General features: G+C 40.2%; 1 pseudogene across 1 annotated transcript; it reads right to left on the bottom strand.

Moving 5' to 3' along the window:
- Nucleotides 1-1,936: 1,936 nt before the first annotated feature.
- Nucleotides 1,937-2,395, bottom strand: LOC308353657 (U1 small nuclear ribonucleoprotein C-like; annotated as a pseudogene). The gene has a single exon. The product of its transcript is annotated as a U1 small nuclear ribonucleoprotein C-like (transcript).
- Nucleotides 2,396-17,637: the final 15,242 nt, after the last annotated feature.

Here is a 17,637-nt window from a genome sequence, read left to right as displayed (position 1 = left end):
AGGAATAATTTTTCCTTCTAAGTTAATCTCTTAGCATTGCGTTAATGCAGTATGTATTATGTATGCAACCAGTATGATAACCACCAGCCATGTGGATATTGAGCACTTGAAATATAATTACTGGTCTTGGGGTGCCTGGGTGGCTCAGTGGGTTAAGCCTCTGCCTTCGGCTCAGGTTGTGATCTCAGGATCCTGGGATCGAGCCCCGCGTCAGGCTCCCTGCTCAGGGAGCCTGCTTCCCCCTCTCTCTCTCTGCCTGCCTATCTGCCTACTTGTGATCTCTCTCTGTCAAATAAATAAATAAAATCTTAAAAAGAAAAGAAATATAATTACTGGTCTGAATTGAGATTCACTGTAACTATAAAGTGCATACTGGATTTCAAACACCTAGTACAAAAAGGGTAAAATATGTTATTGATGATTTTTATATTGATTGCGTATTGAAATCATTTTTTGATCTATTGGATTAAATAGATCAATATTAAAATTGATTTTACCTTTTTTGCATTTTAAAAATATGACTCTGTACTAGAGCATTTAAATATACATATTGTTCATTATATTTCTAATGGATAACTTAGTTTTAGAATTTTTTTAAATCATGGTCTAATGGCGGCAAATTCTTAAATTTTATTTTGTCTGAAAATGTCTATTTTACACTTGCTCTTGAAATCTTTTTACTGGATATATTTTGCTAGATTTTTTTCTTACCACATTGAACATACTGTTTCACTGTTTCTGGTTTCCATTTTTGCTGATAGGACATTAGTTAACATTGTCACTCCTTTGACACTGATTTATTATTCCAGTCTGACTGCTGTTTGAAAAATCTTCTCCTGGTTTTAAATATTCTGATATTTCATTATGATGAAATCTAGGTATGGATTTCTTTTTATTTGTCCTACTTGGAATTCACTGGATTTCCTGAAACTGTGTATTGGTTTCTTCTGAGAAATTACTAGTCATTATCTCTTTAGATATTACCTCTTCTCCATTCTATTTCTCCCTTCCTTCTGAAACTCCAATTAGACTTTTGTTAGATACTTACTCTATCTTCTGTGTTTTTTTTTTCACCTAGCTATTATGTTTTCCATATTTTTGTCTCTGTAAGGTGCATACTGCATTAATTCTTCATAACTACCTAACATTTTGGTAATACTATTTTTTGTGTCTAATCTTCTAGTTCATCTTGGGATTTGTTAGTTTCAGTGACTTTATTATTATTTTTTGTTACTAGGAATACAATTTGGTTCTTTTCTGATTTGCTTATTTTTGTCTTAGTCTCTTCAGGCTGCTATAATAAAAATACCATAGGGTGGGTGGTTTAAATAATAAACATTTATTTCTTATAGCTTTGGAGGCTGGGGAGTCTAAGATCAAGATGCTGGCAGATTTGCGTCTGGTGAGAGCCTGCTTCCTGGTTCATAGATGACTATCTTCACACTATGTCCTCACATGGAGGAAGCGGGGAAGGAGTTTACTGAGGTTTCTTTTTTAAAGGCATGAAACCATTCACGAGGGCTCCGCTGTCATGCTCTAATGACTCCAACATCTAATACCATCACATTGGAGTTGGATTTTAACATATGAATTTTGAGGGGATGCAAGCACTCAGTCTATAGTGTTTTTTAATAGTCTCATGGTCTGTAGACATATTTTATTTTTATTTTTTATTATTTATTTTTCTAACTAAAACAGTTGACAGTTTTATTTTCACATTTCACAATACAAATAAAAATTGCTCTTTTTTTTTTTTTTTTTTTTGGTCTCATTAGTCACTTGCCAGAACTACTCTGTCTTTGATAGGAAGGGAAAGTCTTCCCTGTCCTGTTAGAAAACACTCTGTCCTGTTAGAAAACACCCTGAGTTACAGCTTCTTGGCCTCCTGGTGAAGTAGAACAAGTAATGTAAAATGGATATAAAGAGGCTCCCCTCTCTATCTGTCTGGTGGAGTCATTCCTGGCTGAATGGGCACCATCATTGGAAGGGCGGGAGTTCTCATCATTGGGGGCCTAGGCATCTGTGGCATGTAGCCCACCATAGGTGGCCTCGTTCCAGGAGCAGGTCCTACTGGCGTCATCCCAGGAATAGGAGAGCCCATCATTGGCATCATGGGAAGTCTCCATGATGGGGTGCTGGCATCATACCGGGGCAAGGAGGAACTGGGAGACTGGTGGGAGGTAGGATCATTGCTCTTTCAGGATGAAGAACACAGAACGGAGTAGGAGGTATCTTTCCTTGTTGATATGCAGCTCTGAGCCTACTCTTCCATCCACTTCTGTTAGCAGTCTTGTGCATTCTCTTTGTGTCTCCTACCACTGCAGTATGTCTTCCTCACAGATGGGGAGTCATGGGTGAGGTGTGTTTCACAGGAGTCACAATAAAACTTAGGCATGTTGCTCTGCAGGTTGTTGACCATTCTGCCCCCACCCCCCCACTTTTTAAGATTTATTTATTTGAGAGCAAGAGGTAGAGCACAAGTGAGTGCAAGCAGGGGGAGAGGCAGAGGGAAAGAATCTAAAACAAACTCTGTGCTGAGCATGGATCCCCATGAGAGGCTCCATTTCATGATCCTGAGATCATGACCTGAGCTGAAAACCAAGAGTTGGACGCTTAACCAACTGAGCCATCCAGGCGACCCTCCACTCCTTCTTTAATCATATTTTTAACACTTCTTTATTTCTTTAAATATCTTAATCCAGTATACTTTTCCATATTCTGTGTCTAATAATTGCAATGTGTGAACTCTTGAAAGTCTGCTTTTGCTCTCGATTATTACTGTAGACCATCCCTTATGGTACCTTCTTTCCTTGTATATTTTGTGATTTTTTCATGTATATTTTGTGATTTTGTGATTTCTGTATGCTGTTCATATTCGTTGCAATATATTTTTGGGGGGGAAGTAGAATTCTTTGGGGTCTGTGTTGAGGGTTGGTTCATTTCAAAAGGATGTCTGTTCCCTTCTTTGAGGAACTCTGGGGCACTAATAATATGGGACAACTTGAAAATTTCACTTTCAGGTTGTAGGACTATCCAGTTCCTCAAAATTTCAGATTCCTGTAGGGGTTCACTTGTGGCATGAGTTTTCCTTTGAATTCATCAGAATATCATAAATCGCAGTCTTATGGTATCTTAAAAATAAAAATAAAGTTCAAAAAACACTTCTCAACTCCTTCTAATTCATGGTGAGGAATTTTACTTAGCTTTGGCATTCTCTGTCCTTTCTGTGGCTTATTCTCGTGGAGTTGTTCCTAAACAGCATTTTAAAAATTAATTAATTAATTAATTATCAATTATTTTATTTTTTTAATTTTGTTTTTTCCTTTTTTCTTTTTTTAAAAATTTAAATTCAAGTTAGTTAACATCTTGTATAATTAACATATTATGTAGTATTGGTTTCAGGAATAGAACTTAGTGTTTCATCACTTACATACAATACCCAGTGCTCATCCCAACAGGTGCCCTCGTTAATGCCCATCACCTTTTTCACCCATCCCTTACTCCCTTCCCCTCCATCGACCCTCAGTCTGTTCTCTCTAATCAAGAGACTCTTACGGTTTACCTGGCTCTCTGTTATCTTATTTTATTTCCCCTTCCCTTCCCCTATGTTCGTCTGTTTTGTTTCTTAAATTCCACATATGAGTGAAATCATATATCAGACCGACTTATTTTACTTAGCATAATACATTCTAGTTCCATCCATGTTGCAGATGGTAAGGTTTCATTCTTTTTGATGGCTATTCAAGTGGATACATACACACCACGTCTTCTGTATCTGTTCATCATCAGGTGATGGACATTTGGGCTCTTTTCATAATTTGGCTATTGTTGATAGTACTGCTGTAAACATTGGAGTGCATGTGCCCATTTGAATTAGCATTTTTGTATCCTTTGGGTAAATACCTAGTAGTGAAATTGCTGAGTTATACAGTATTTCTATTTTAAAGTTTTTGAGGAACCTCTGTACTTCTTTTCAGAGTGGCTGCACCAGTTTGCATTCCCACCAACAGTGCAAAAGGAGTTCCCCTATCTCTGCATCCTTGCTAACATCTGTTGTTTCCTGAGTTGTTAATTTTAGCCCTTCTGACAGGTGTGAGGTGTTATCTCATTGTGGCTTTGATTTGTATTTCCCAGATGATGAGGGATGTTGAGCATCTTGTGTCTGTTGGCCATTTGGATGTCTTCTTTGGACAAATGTCTGTTCATGTCTTCTGCCCATTTCTTGATTGGATTATTTGTTTTTTGGGTGTTAAGTTTGATAAGTTCTTTATAGATTTTGGACATTAACCCTTTATCCAATATGTCTTTTGCAAATATCTTCAGCCATTCCACTGGTTGCCTTTTAGTTTTGCTGATTGTTTCCTTTGTTGTGCAGAAGCTTTTTTATCTTTTTTTTTGATTGATTTATTTATTTTAATAAACATATAATGTATTTTTTATCCCCAGGGGTACAGGTCTGTGAATTGCCAGGTTTACACCTTTCACAGCACTCATCATAGCACATACCCTCCCCAATGTCCATATCCCCACCACCCTCTCCCGTCCCCCCTCCCCCCGGCAACCCTCAGTCTATTTTTTGAGATTGAGTCTTTTATGGTTTGTCTCCCTCCCAATCCCATCTTCTTTCATTTTTTCTTTTCCTACCTGCCCCCAACCCCCCCACATTGCATCTCCACTTCCTCATATCAAAGAGATCATATGATAGTTGTCTTTCTCCAATTGACTTATTTCGCTAAGCATAATACCCTCTAGTTCCATCCACATCGTTGCAAATGGCAAGATTTCATTTCTTTTGATGGCTGCATAGTATTCCATTGTGTATATACCACATCTTCTTTATCCATTCATCTGTTGATAGACATCTAGGTTCTTTCCATAGTTTGGCTATTGTAGACATTGCTGCTATAAACATTCAGGTGCACGTGCCCCTTCGGAGCACCACGTTTGTATCTTTAGGATATATACCCAGTAGTGCAATTGCTGAGTCATAGGGTAGCTCTATTTTCAGTTTTTTGAGGAAACTCCACACTGTTTTCCAGAGTGGTTGCACCAGCTTGCATTCCCACCAACAGTGTAGGAGGGTTCCCCTTCCTCCACATCCTCGCCAGCATCTGTCATTTCTTGACTTGTTAATTTTAGCCATTCTGACTGGTGTGAGGTGGTATCTCATCGTGGTTTTGATTTGTATTTCCCTGATGCCCAGTGATGTGGAGCATTTTTTCATGTGTCTGTTGGCCATCTGGATGTCTTCTTTGCAGAAATGTCTGTTCATGTCCTCTGCCCATTTCTTGATTGGATTATTTGTTCTTTGGGTGTTGAGTTTGCTAAGCTCTTTATAGATTTTGGATACTAGCCCTTTATCTGATATGTCATTTGCAAATATCTTCTCCCATTCTGTCAGTTGTCTTTTGGTTTTGTTAACTGTTTCCTTTGCTGTGCAAAAGCTTTTGATCTTGATGAAATCCCAATAGTTCATTTTTGCCCTTGCTTCTGTTGCCTTTGGTAATGTTGCTAGGAAGAAGTTGCTGCAGTTGAGGTCAAAGAGGTTGCTGCCTGCATTCTCCTCAAGGATTTTGATGGATTCCTTTCTCACATTGAGGTCCTTCATCCATTTTGAGTCTATTTTCGTGTGTGGTGTAAGGAAATAGTCCAATTTCATTTTCCTGCATGTGGCTGTCCAATTTTCCCAGCACCATTTGTTGAAGAGGCTGTCTTTTTTCCATTGGACATTCCTTCCTGCTTTGTCGAAGATTAGTTGACCATAGAGTTGAGGGTCTATTTCTGGGCTCTCTATTCTGTTCCATTGATCTATATGTCTGTTTTTGTGCCAGTACCATACTGTCTTGATGATGGCAGCTTTGTAATAGAGCTTGAAGTCTGGAATTGTGATGCCACTGACTTTGGCTTTCTTTTTCAATATTCCTTTGGCTATTCGAGGTCTTTTCTGGTTCCATATAAATTTTAGGATTATTTGTTCTATTTCTTTAAAAAAAAAGGATGGGATTTTGATAGGGATTGCATTAAATGTGTAGATTGCTTTAGGTAGAATAGACATTTTCACAATATTTGTTCTTCCAATCCATGAGCATGGAATATTTTTCCATTTCTTTGTGTCTTCCTCAATTTCTTTCATGAGTACTTTATAGTTTTCTGAGTATAGATTCTTTGCCTCTTTGGTTAGATTTATTCCTAGGTATCTTATGGTTTTGGGTGCGATTATAAATGGGACTGACTCCTCAATTTCTCTTTCTTCTGTCTTGTTGTTAGTGTAAAGAAATGCGACTGATTTCTGTGCATTGACTTTATATCCTGACACTTTACTGAATTCCTGTATAAGTTCTAGCAGTTTTGGAGTGGAGCCTTTTGGGTTTTCCACATATAGTATCATATCATCTGCAAAGAGTGATAGTTTGACTTCTTCTTTGCCAATTTGGATGCCTTTAATTTCTTTTTGTTGTCTGATTGCTGAGGCTAGGACTTCTAGTACTATGTTGAACAGCAGTGGTGATAACGGACATCCCTGCCGTGTTCCTGACCTTAGCAGAAAAGCTTTCAGTTTTTCTCCATTGAGAATGATATTTACGGTGGGTTTTTCATAGATGGCTTTGATAATATTGAGGTATGTGCCTTCTATCCCTACACTTTGAAGAGTTTTAATCAGGAAGGGATGCTGCACTTTGTCAAACGCTTTTTCAGCATCTATTGAGAGTATCATATGGTTCTTACTCTTTCTTTTATTAATGTATTGTATCACATTGATGGATTTGTGGATGTTGAACCAACCTTGCAGCCCTGGAATAAATCCCACTTGGTCGTGGTGAATAATCCTTTTAATGTACTGTTGGATCCTATTGGCCAGTATTTTGGTGAGAATTTTCGCATCTGTGTTCATCAAGGATATGGGTCTGTAATTCTCTTTTTTGGTGGGATCCTTTTCTGGTTTTGGGATCAAGGTGATGCTGGCCTCATAGAATGAGTTTGGAAGTTTTCCTTCCATTTCTATTTTTTGGAACAGTTTCAGGAGAATAGGAATTAATTCTTCTTTAAATGTTTGGTAGAATTCCCCTGGGAAGCAGTCTGGTCCTGGACTTTTGTTTGTTTGGAGATTTTTGATGACTGTTTCAATCTCCTTACTGGTTATGGGTCTGTTCAGGTTATCTATTTCTTCCTGGTTCAGTTGTGGTAGTTTATATGTCTCTAGAAATGCATCCATTTCTTCCAGATTGTCAAATTTGTTGGCGTAGAGTTGCTCGTAGTATGTTCTTATAATTGTTTGTATTTCTTTGGTGTTGGTTGTGATCTCTTCTCTTTCATTCATGATTTTATTTATTTGCATCCTTTCTCTTTTCTTTTGGATAAGTCTGGCCAGGGGTTTGTCAATCTTATTAATTCTTTCAAAGAACCAGCTCCTAGTTTCATTGATTTGTTCTATTGTTTTTTTAGTTTCTATTTCATTGATTTCTGCTCTGATCTTTATGATTTCTCTTCTCCTGCTGGGTTTAGGCTTTCTTTGTTGTTCTCTCTCCAGCTCCTTTAGGTGTAGGGTTAGGTTGTGTATTTGAGACCTTTCTTGTTTCTTGAGAAAGGCTTGCACTGCTATATATTTTCCTCTCAGGACTGCCTTTGTTGTGTCCCACAGATTTTGAACCGTTGTGTTTTCATTATCATTTGTTTCCATGAATTTTTTCAATTCTTCTTTAATTTCCTGGTTGACCCATTCATTTTTTAGAAGAATGCTGTTTAGTCTCCATGTATTTGCGTTCTTTCCAAATTTCCTCTTGTGATTGAGTTCTAGCTTCAGAGCATTGTGGTCTGTAAATATGCAGGGAATGATCCTAATCTTTTGATACCGGTTGAGACCTGATTTATGACCCAGGATGTGGTCTATTCTGGAGAATGTTCCATGTGCACTAGAGAAGAATGTATATTCTGTTGCTTTGGGATGGAATGTTCTGAATATATCTGTGATGTCCATGTGGTCCAGTGTGTCATTTAAGGCCTTTATTTCCTTGTTGATCTTTTGCTTAGATGATCTGTCCATTTCAGTGAGGGGAGTGTTAAAGTCCCCTGCTATTATTGTATTACTGTCAATGTATTTCTTGGATTTTGTTATTTATTGGTTTATATAGCATCTCCTGGATTTTGATGTTTGTTCCCTTTGCCATATTAGGGAAATTCTCTCCAATAATTGTCTCCAATATACCTTCTGCTCCCCTCTCTCTATCTTCTTCTTCTGGAATCCCAATTATTCTAATGTTGTGTCATCTTATGGTGTTGCTTATCTCTCGAATTCTCTCCTCATGGTCCAGTATTTGTTTGTCTCTCTTTTGTTCAGCTTCTTTATTCTCTGTCATTTGGTCTTCTATGTCACTAATTCTTTCTTCTGCTTCATTTTTCCTGGCAGTAAGAGCTTCCATTTTTGATTGCACCTAATTAATAGCTTTTTTGATTTCAACTTGGTTAGATTTTAGTTCTTTTATTTCTCCAGAAAGGGCTTTTATCTCTCCGGAGAGGGTTTCTCTAATATCTTCTATGCCTTTTTCGAGCCCGGCTAGAACCTTGAGAATCGTCATTCTGAACTCTAGATCTGTCATATTAGCAATGTCCGTATTGATTAGGTCCCCAGCCTTTGGGGGTACTGCCTCTTGTTCCTTTTTTTGAGGTGAGTTTTTCTGCCTTCTCATTTTGTCCAGATAAGATTTGCTTTCTTCTCCTCTAGAATTCTGCTGTTCTTGGTGTGTGAAGTTGGTCTTGGCTGGGTTTCTTGTTGATCTTCTGGGGGAGGGGCCTGTTGTAGTGATTCTCAAGTGTCTTTGCCACAGGCGGAATTGCACCGCGCTTGCCAGGGGCCGGGCTAAGTAATCTGCTCGGGTTTGCTTTCGGGAGCTTTTGTTCCCTGAGCGCTTTCCGTAGAGTTCCGGAGGACGGAAATGAAGATGGCGGCCTCCCAATCTCTTGGCTGGAGGAGCGGAGAGCTTGGGGTTCCGCTCCTCAGTGCGCCCTCAGAGAAAAGCGCCCAACCGCCCCACCTCCCTGGCCTGCGGTCGCGCTGGTAGGAAAGCAATCAATTGCTGGCACTTGGAGAGAAGTGCCTGGGCGCTTCTGTCTCCGTGGCCTCCGGCTGCGCTCAGCCCACCCAGCCTGCAACCGGCACAGGGTAACCCCGGGCTGAGAGCTCACTCCTCGGCTTTGTCGCTGTAGCCGGCTTCCCCGCCCTAAAACCTGCGAGCTCTGCGACACTCAGTCACCCCCGGTCCTTCTGTGACCCCGCAGGACCTGGGGTTATGCTGACCCCACCTGGGTTTCCCCCTGGTTTAGCCTCTGGAGCGATGTCCCTCCGTGGAGCAGACTTTTAAAAGTCCCGATTTTGTGCTCCGTTGCTCCGCCACTTGCCAGGAGCCAGCCCCTCCCCCCGGGGTCTATCTTCCCGTCGCTGGGAATTCATTCCAAATGAATTGGATTCATTTCTCCGCAGGTCCTACCTTTCAGAAAGTGGTCGATTTTCTGTTTCTAGAATTGTTGCTCTTCTTCTCTTCGATTTCCCGTTGGATTTGTAGGTGTTCACAATGGTTAGATAAGCTATCTAGCTGATCTCCTGCTACCCGATGTCGTCTCAGCCTGCTACTTCTCTGCCATCTTGACTCCCTCCGAAGCTTTTTTATCTTGATGAGATCCCAATAGTTCATTTTTGCTTTTGTTTCCTTTGCCTGCAGAGACATGTCTAGTATGAAGTTGCTGCAGCCCAGGTCAAAGAGGTTGCTGCCTGTTTCCTTTCTAGGATTTTGATGGTTTCCTGTCTTATATTTAGGTCTTTCATCTATTTTGAAAATTTTTTAATGTATAGTATAAGAAAGTGGTTCAAACTCATTCTTCTGGATATTGCTATCCAGTTTTTCCTACACCATTTGCTGAAGAGACTTTTTTTCCATTGGACATTCTTTCCTGCTTTGTCGAAGATTAGTTGACCAGAGAGTTGAGGGTCCATTTCTGGGTTCTCTATTCTGCTGCATTAATCTATGTGCCTTTGTGTCAATACCATACTATCTTGATGATTACAGCTTTATAATACACCTTGAAGTCCAGACTTGTGAAGCCTCCAGCTTTGTTTTTCTATTTCAACTTTACTTTGAATATTCAGGGGTCTTTTGTGGTTCCATACACATTTAAAAAAAAATTATTTATTTGACAGACAGAGATCACAAGTAGGCAGAGAGGCAGACAGAGAGAGGGGGAAGAAGGCTTCCCGCTGAGCAGAGAGCCCGATGCCGGGCTCGATTCCAGAACCCTGGGATCATGACCTGAGTCGAAAGCAGAGGCTTTAACCCACTGAGCCACCCAGGTGCCCCAGTTCCATACACATTTTTAAGGTTGTTTGTTTCAGCTCTGTGAAAAACGTTGATGGTATTTTGATAGGGATTGCACTGAATGTGTAGACTGCTTTGGGTAACATATAAATTTTAACAAAATTTGTTCTTCTGGAGGGTGAGGGGATGAGGTAGCCAGGTGATGGGTATTAAGGAGGGCATGTGTGGTGTTGAGCCCTGGGTGTTATATGCAGCTAATGAATCGAACACTACATCAAAAGCTAATGAGGTACTATGCTGGCTAATTAAATATAATAAAAAAATAAAAAAATAACCCAAACTGCAAAAAAAAACCCAGTATTTTTTCTTCCAATCTAAGAGCATGGAGTGTTTTTCCATTTCTTGGTGTCTTCTTCAATTTCTTTCAGAAGCATTCTATAGCTTACCATACAGATCTTCTACCTCTTCGGTTTGATTTATTCCTAGGTATCTTACTGTTTTGGGTGCAATGGTATGGATTCCTTGATTTCTCTTTCTGATGCTTTATTATTGGCGTATAGAAATGCAACAGATTTTTGTATGTTGATTTTATATACTGTGACTTTGCTGAATTCATGTATTAGTTCTAGCAAATTTTTGGTGGAGTCTTTCAGGTTTTCTACATAGAATACCATCTCGTCTGTGAGAGTGAGTTTGGCTTCCTCCTTGTTGATTTGGATGCCTTTTATTTCTTTTTGATTTCTGATTGCTGAGGCTAGGACTTCTAGTACTATGTTGAACCATGTGGTGAAAATGGGCACTGTTGTGTTCCTGACCTTACCGTAAAAGCTTTCAGTTTTTCCCCACTGTGGATTAGCTAAACAGCGTTTTATTTTAACCGATGAAAGTTTCCTTGCAAGGTTTTTTTTTTTTTTTTTTAGCTTTGAGTGAAAATTTAAAATTATATTTGCAGTAAGTTTTATAGTTATTTTCCACATTCCATTGTTTCCTATATGTACTGACAGCAGTGCCTTTAAATTTTGACTTTTGACTTCTCAGAGTCCCTTTCAACTTCTTCAGCTGTTGAATACACTTCAGGTCATTTCTGTCAAGGGTACATTTGTGGTATTTGTGCTGCATCCTTGCATGAGAAGTTTTTCCTGTTGATTTTGTTTGTGAAGGAGAAGTTGACTAAGTTTGGGATTTTGGCTCACTAGGATTTTTCCTCTCAACTTTTTGACACATCTCCATTTTCTTCTGGAATTTAAACATATGATGAAGACTGAGGCAAACTTGAATTTTTTTTTTTCTATATAAGTGTTTCTTCTTCTTACATCTTATAGTGCTTTTTGTTATCCACATAATTAAAATAGTTTGCCCTTTCATGTCTAGAGAACATTTTTGTTTCAGTAACTGTTCCTGGAACATGATGAACCCTGCTTTTCTTTTTTGTTTTGTTTTTTGTTTTTAAATAGATTCAGGCCTTCCCCCCCCCCCAAGATCCAGAAATTTTTTCTTCTTTTTCTACTATCTTTTTTTCTTTGTTTGTTTTAGGGTCCTACTGTTTCTAACTTCTTTGTTCAAGACACTATCAATCTTAGGCTGGATTTTATTCCTTGTTCTTCTGTGGATGTCTGTTAAGTTCATCTGGTTTAATATGTCGTTTAAAACCAATGATTCTTTTTTCTTTCTTTTTTTTTTTAAGATTTTATTTGTTTATTTGACAGAGAGAGACACAGTGAGAGGGAACAAAGCAGGGGGAGTAGGAGAGGGAAAAGCAGGTTTCCTAGTGAGCAGGAAGCCTGATGTGGGGCCCTATCCCAGGACCCTGGGATTGTGACATGAGCTGAAGGCAGATGCTTAACCACTGAGCCACCCAGACGCCTCTAAGTCTGATGATTCTTTAGTTATTTCCTGTCAGGTGATCTAGCCAATTCCATTTCCTTCCTTTCTTTCTTCCTTCCTTTATTTTTTTCTTTCTCTCTCTTTCCTTCCTTTTTTTTTTTTTTAAGATTTTATTTATTTATTTGACAGAGAAAAAGAAAGAGAGAGAGTATAAGCACAAGCAGGGGGAGGGAGAAGCAGGCTCCCCGATGAGCAAAGAACCCGATGCAGGGCTTGATCCCAGGACCTTGGGATCATGACCTGAAGAGAAGGCAGGCACTCAACCTACTGAGCCACCCAGGGGCCCCTAGCCAATTCCATGTTCTTAAAAATTGTTTTTTCCTGTCACAATTAAAATTTTTGTTCTCATTCACTTCCTGTGCAGTGATGCCTTCTCAAGTTTGTCTTCAGTATTACTGTTCCAGATACTCGGTGTCACTTCTGCTTTTGACCTTTTGACTGCCTTCAATGGTTTCTTAATTTCATTATGACATATTGGGCTTTCCTGTACTTTTTTCTGGTTTCTTCATTCAGTTGTATTCTTCGTGAAAGCTTGCTATTTCTCCTTTACAAAGGTCACATCTTCTGTATCTTTGGGAACAGTAGTTGCCAGCATTTGTTCTGGTTCTTGTAGAAATCATTTTATTATTTTCAACAGTACTTCTGTTCTGAGGTTTCATGCCTTATGGTTGGCTCCGTTCTTTGTTGTGGCATATTTTCATTGATTCTGTATTGACTTATTTGTTGTTCATATACTCTTTAAATATTTACATCTATCCAAGCATGACATGGTCTCCAAATCGAGGTGGAACTTGTCAATATTTATGAGGTATTGAAAGAATTCAGATTCCTTCAGCGTAAGTGTTTTCCAAATGAGGCCTACAGATTCCTAGGTTTCTGGAAGTGTACTTCTGGACAGCTTCAGGGGTCAGGAATGAGCACAAGCCCACCTATGTGGGGTCTCCCACCCCTGAAAACAGAGCTGCTTAAACATCAAGTTTCTGCATTAGAAATCGTTTGAAGGAAGGAGCTAGTTGTTTGAGATGTTTCTGAAAGCTACTTTTCTGATGTATGAGTAACATCTTAGGTTAAGTCACTTTTGGAAGCTTAACTGTTTTAGGATATTAGGATACCAAAAAGTATGAAAGATGAAGGAAATATGTCCCAAGAGAATATAATGATTAATAAATGCCTGAAGGACTGATGGGAGGGGCACATGACCTAATAAGAGGAAATGGATGTAAATTGCTTTTACAAAAACTAGCCAGCCTCTATGAAGAAGTGCTTCACTGAAATGAAATATGACTTGCAGGTGAACTCTGAGATCATAGGCAGGTCAGCCTAGGGGTTGATAAAATGGCAGCTCCTTTGATTTCTAGCCCTTTGTGACAGTGTCTGAACTATAACTGTTCCTCCACTGAGTGTTGATAATTTCTGGGTGTTGATAATTTCTGTTAAGGGCACACAAGGGCACTGATTGGCTGCAAGGAGGGCAGATGACTTGAGATTGTCCGTGGCAGGGACATCAATGGACCTCAGTGGGATTGAAGTCAAGATGGGAGATTATACTCAAGGAATATCCAGACCACTAAGAACAGAAGTTTTCCTACCAGTGTGTTTATTATGTGATGGCTGTATTGAATGGGGTGAAAATACAAAATTAAAACTTGAGGAAGGGCCGAGAATGAACATTAGCATAGGATTTGGAAACATGGTAGAAGACGTAGATGGGAGTGTAGTTCTGGGAGCTTGATCATTTCCAGCTTGGATCTTGTAATTAGCTTCTGCTGGGATCAATTTTATATGTGGGAGTAAAAAGCACATATTGCCCCTCCTCCCCCTTCTCTGTGTTCTTCCTGTCATCTCATGTTTTATCTTACAGGTACAATCACATACCTAAAATGTTTTTGTTTAAACGTGTTTTCCTTCCTATGCAAAGGATTGATTTTTTTTAAAAAAGGGAATGCATAATTTAACATAAGACTTTTAGATAACCACATATGTATGTATGTATATATGTATGTATGTATCTATATGTTGGAACAGTATTTATCTGTAGAGAGTTTATGAATTCTGAGATATGTGGAGGCTAAGAGGCAAGAAGTGATTTGACTATCTTCAAGGAGATTGCCTTCGAGGGATGGAAAACTTTTTCCAAGAGGACTCTGGCTGATGTGTTGGTGCATTCCAGTGCTCCCAGCCTGAAGCATTTGAGGCACGAGTTGGGGATGGGGGAGGATCAGCAAAATATCTGGGGATGTGGGCTTTCCTCCTTGAGAGGTCTGACCTCTCTGCTGAAGCAGTGCTGGCTGGGAAGGCAACGAAGCCAGCCAAGACCTCTGTCCCTCAGGCTGTGTCATTAGGAGGAAAGTGAGCCTGCCCCATCTTGAGAAACCCTCTCTCTCAGGAGGGAACACAACCACTGTCTCCAGAGGTGGCCCAGACTGAGCAGAAGGACCTGTTCAGCTGGAGTCATTTACACCCTTCTGCAAAACCTCACCACAGTGCATGACGGCTTCTAGTAGCCTTTTCTGATATGGCACCACATAGGACCACATAGGTGCCTACACTGTGTCTGTTCAGCAAGATCAAGGCGTTTGTAGTTTAAGTAAGTATTCTGGTGCCTTTGGTCTAGAGAGACCAGCACTCTTGCAAAAGATGTAGTTCAGAACCACTGATTTAGTGCAAGACAACTGTGATATTGTGTCTACAGCAATGACAAGCCTAGAAGTTTATGAAGTAAGTAGTTCTACTCACTCTTGAAATGTGAACTTCCCTGAGGCACCCCCATTGAATCTGTGTGGTGTTAGTAAGTCACTGTAATCCTTGACCCAGAGTATCCACATGAGTTTCAGGCCATCCCATCCCTTTTCCCCGTACCTCTGTGTGAGAGACAGTGGGCTGCCTTTTGAGTATCTATTCTTCTTTGCTTCCTTCCAACAGATCTGATTTTGTTGATATTTGTGGTGTGCCCACCTGAAACAGTACAAATCTCCACCTTCCTTGATCATGGGGTAGACTTTGACCTAATTCTACCCCATGAGATATAAGCAGAAATTATCAGGTGGGGCTCACAGAAAAGTTCCTGGAAAGAACAGACATCTTTTTGTTCCATGCCCTTCCCTTTATTTCTCCCTGAAACGTAGGTGTGATGGCTGGAGTGTCAGTAGCCATGTGGAAGGCATGAATTTGAGGACTTTACCCTGAGGATTATGGTGTGAAAAGCCAGAAGGACACTGGGTCCCTGGAGTAGTGCTACCATGAAGTCTGTGGGCTTCACGGAACTGCCAGCATAGCTTAAGTCTGCCTACCTCGGGACTTCACTTATGTAGTGGAGAAAAATAAACTTCTAATTTGATTGACCCGTTGTTTTTGGTTTTCTATTAATAATCACCAAACTAATTCCTAACTTTAATAAACAGTTAAAACCTCATAATATCTACATTATATCAGCATTTGCCTAATTTCTGGGGAAAGTTTAGGACGTTCTAAAGAACCTCTAAGACATGCATGTACCATTAATTTGTGCCCCGAACTAAAGGGTCACCACCAGTCAAGCCACCAGAGATCTCCAGTTCTGTGGCCTTTTCAGCTCCACTTGTGGCTTCCAGCTCTCCGTTCAGGTCCAGGATGCCTCTCCCCTTCTAAGCTTGAACATCCAGCCCTGCTGCCTTATGATGGGAAACCCCAGGTGTACTGAGGGGAATACCAGAACCTGGGGCCCTGGCCAAGAGTGACACTCATGGAACTCTGTGTCTCACCTCGAGGATGCCCCTCTATACTTAAAAGCTTCTGACTAGGTAAGCCAAGCCAGGGAAATCTTGATTTTACTCTGTGAGTGAGAGGTGGGTTTTGGCACGTCTTTGGATTTATGACTTTCGGCACTTTTCCGATTTACTAAACTGCTACGTAAACATTTTACTTAAGCTTTACTCCGTCTTCTTAAAATGAGAACAACAATACCTAGCTCTTAATTTGGAATGATCAGTGTGCACTGAAGGATTGCCATGTAGAAGGAGCTCGGAAAGTGTTAAGTTTCCACTTCCTGTGTGGATCCAAAGAGATCCGTCTCCTGAGTTTGGCTGTAACTACATTGTGCTAGACAGTAGCTCCCGTGTCAGGAGTTTGCCTATTACTGTTCATCCCCTCACCCTTTTCTCCTGTCCCTATTTCTCAGATTTTCATCCTCTAGCTCCGGAGAGTGGCTTCTGGCCATCCCTGGTTTGGATATTCCATTCAGCCTTCCTTTCTCTGGCTTCCTGGTCCCATTCTCCTGCTTGTCTCTGTGTCTGAATGCTTGACTCTAGTTCTGGGTAAGGGACATGCTCATCGATCTTGTTCTCCCCTACAGCATCTCTCCTGCTCAACCTCCCTATAAGCAAATAGGGTTTAGGCATGGAAACTGCTTAGGGAGGTAATATATCCTCCCTGTTCCTGATTTTCTTAAGATTTTATTCCTACATGTTTCTCTTAGATTCTTTCCTTAGACCCCTCTCTCACAGTCATGAGTGGAGTAAATTACCTGATTTAAAATTTTTTTTTTTTTTTTACCTGATTTAAAATTTTGAGAAAGGAATGGGGCATGCATAATTCAGGCCCTTATTTCCTTCCTTTTCTTAGGAGCAAACTGTCTGAAGGAAGCCCACGTACTGATTGCCCCCCCCCCCCCAGGTACACTCTACAGGTACAGGCCCCATTGTGGAAAGGGCTGACGTTGTCCAATTGATCTGTGATGGGGAGACAAGTCTGCCTAATTTTGGGGGTACTTTTTATATTAGAAAGTCCACTTGACAGCCCAAGAGCCATGTCCTTCCCTCTAGCCTTTATCAGAAATAAAGGAGATAATTTGGTTCTCATCTGTTTACTTTTTTGCCTCTTTCAGTAGTTTCAGAATTCAGGCAGAAAAAGAGGTGTGCCACTTATTTGGGTTCCCTCAATCTTTCTCAATTCTATAGCATACGAAGGCTGTTTTTCTAATAGCTCAAAGTCATTTGAAATCCTAATGCATTATGCAGCCGGAGTGCAAGTCCCCATCTTCCTCGATACACTTAGTGAGCTTTTCCAAATGCAAAGGAATATGAGCCAAACGAGGCATAACTTGTGTATATACTTGTACTTTGTGGGACACACAACTCACTTTGCTAAGGAATTGCTACAGTAGAGTGAAGAGGTCACGTGAGGGTGTGGTGGTGTTATCATAGAGTGAAAAAGCACAGGAGACTGATAATCAGAGAAACCTAAGTGTAAGGAACAGCCCGTCACTTAAGACCTGAGTCACCTTAAACATTTTACTTAAGCTTTACTTAACTATGTCTTCTTAACATGAGAACAACAATACTCAGCTCTTAATTTGGAATGATAAGCGTGTACTGAAGGATTGCCATGTAGAAGGAGCTCGGAAAGTGTAAGTTTCCACTTCCTGTGTGGATCCAAAGAGATACGTCTCCCAAGTTTCACTGTAACTACATTG

This window comes from Martes martes, assembly GCF_963455335.1.
Source record: "Martes martes genome assembly, chromosome: 12".
Lineage (NCBI taxonomy): Eukaryota > Metazoa > Chordata > Mammalia > Carnivora > Mustelidae > Martes > Martes martes.
Note: the sequence above shows the minus strand (reverse complement) of the source record. Positions and strands in the feature narration are given on the sequence as shown.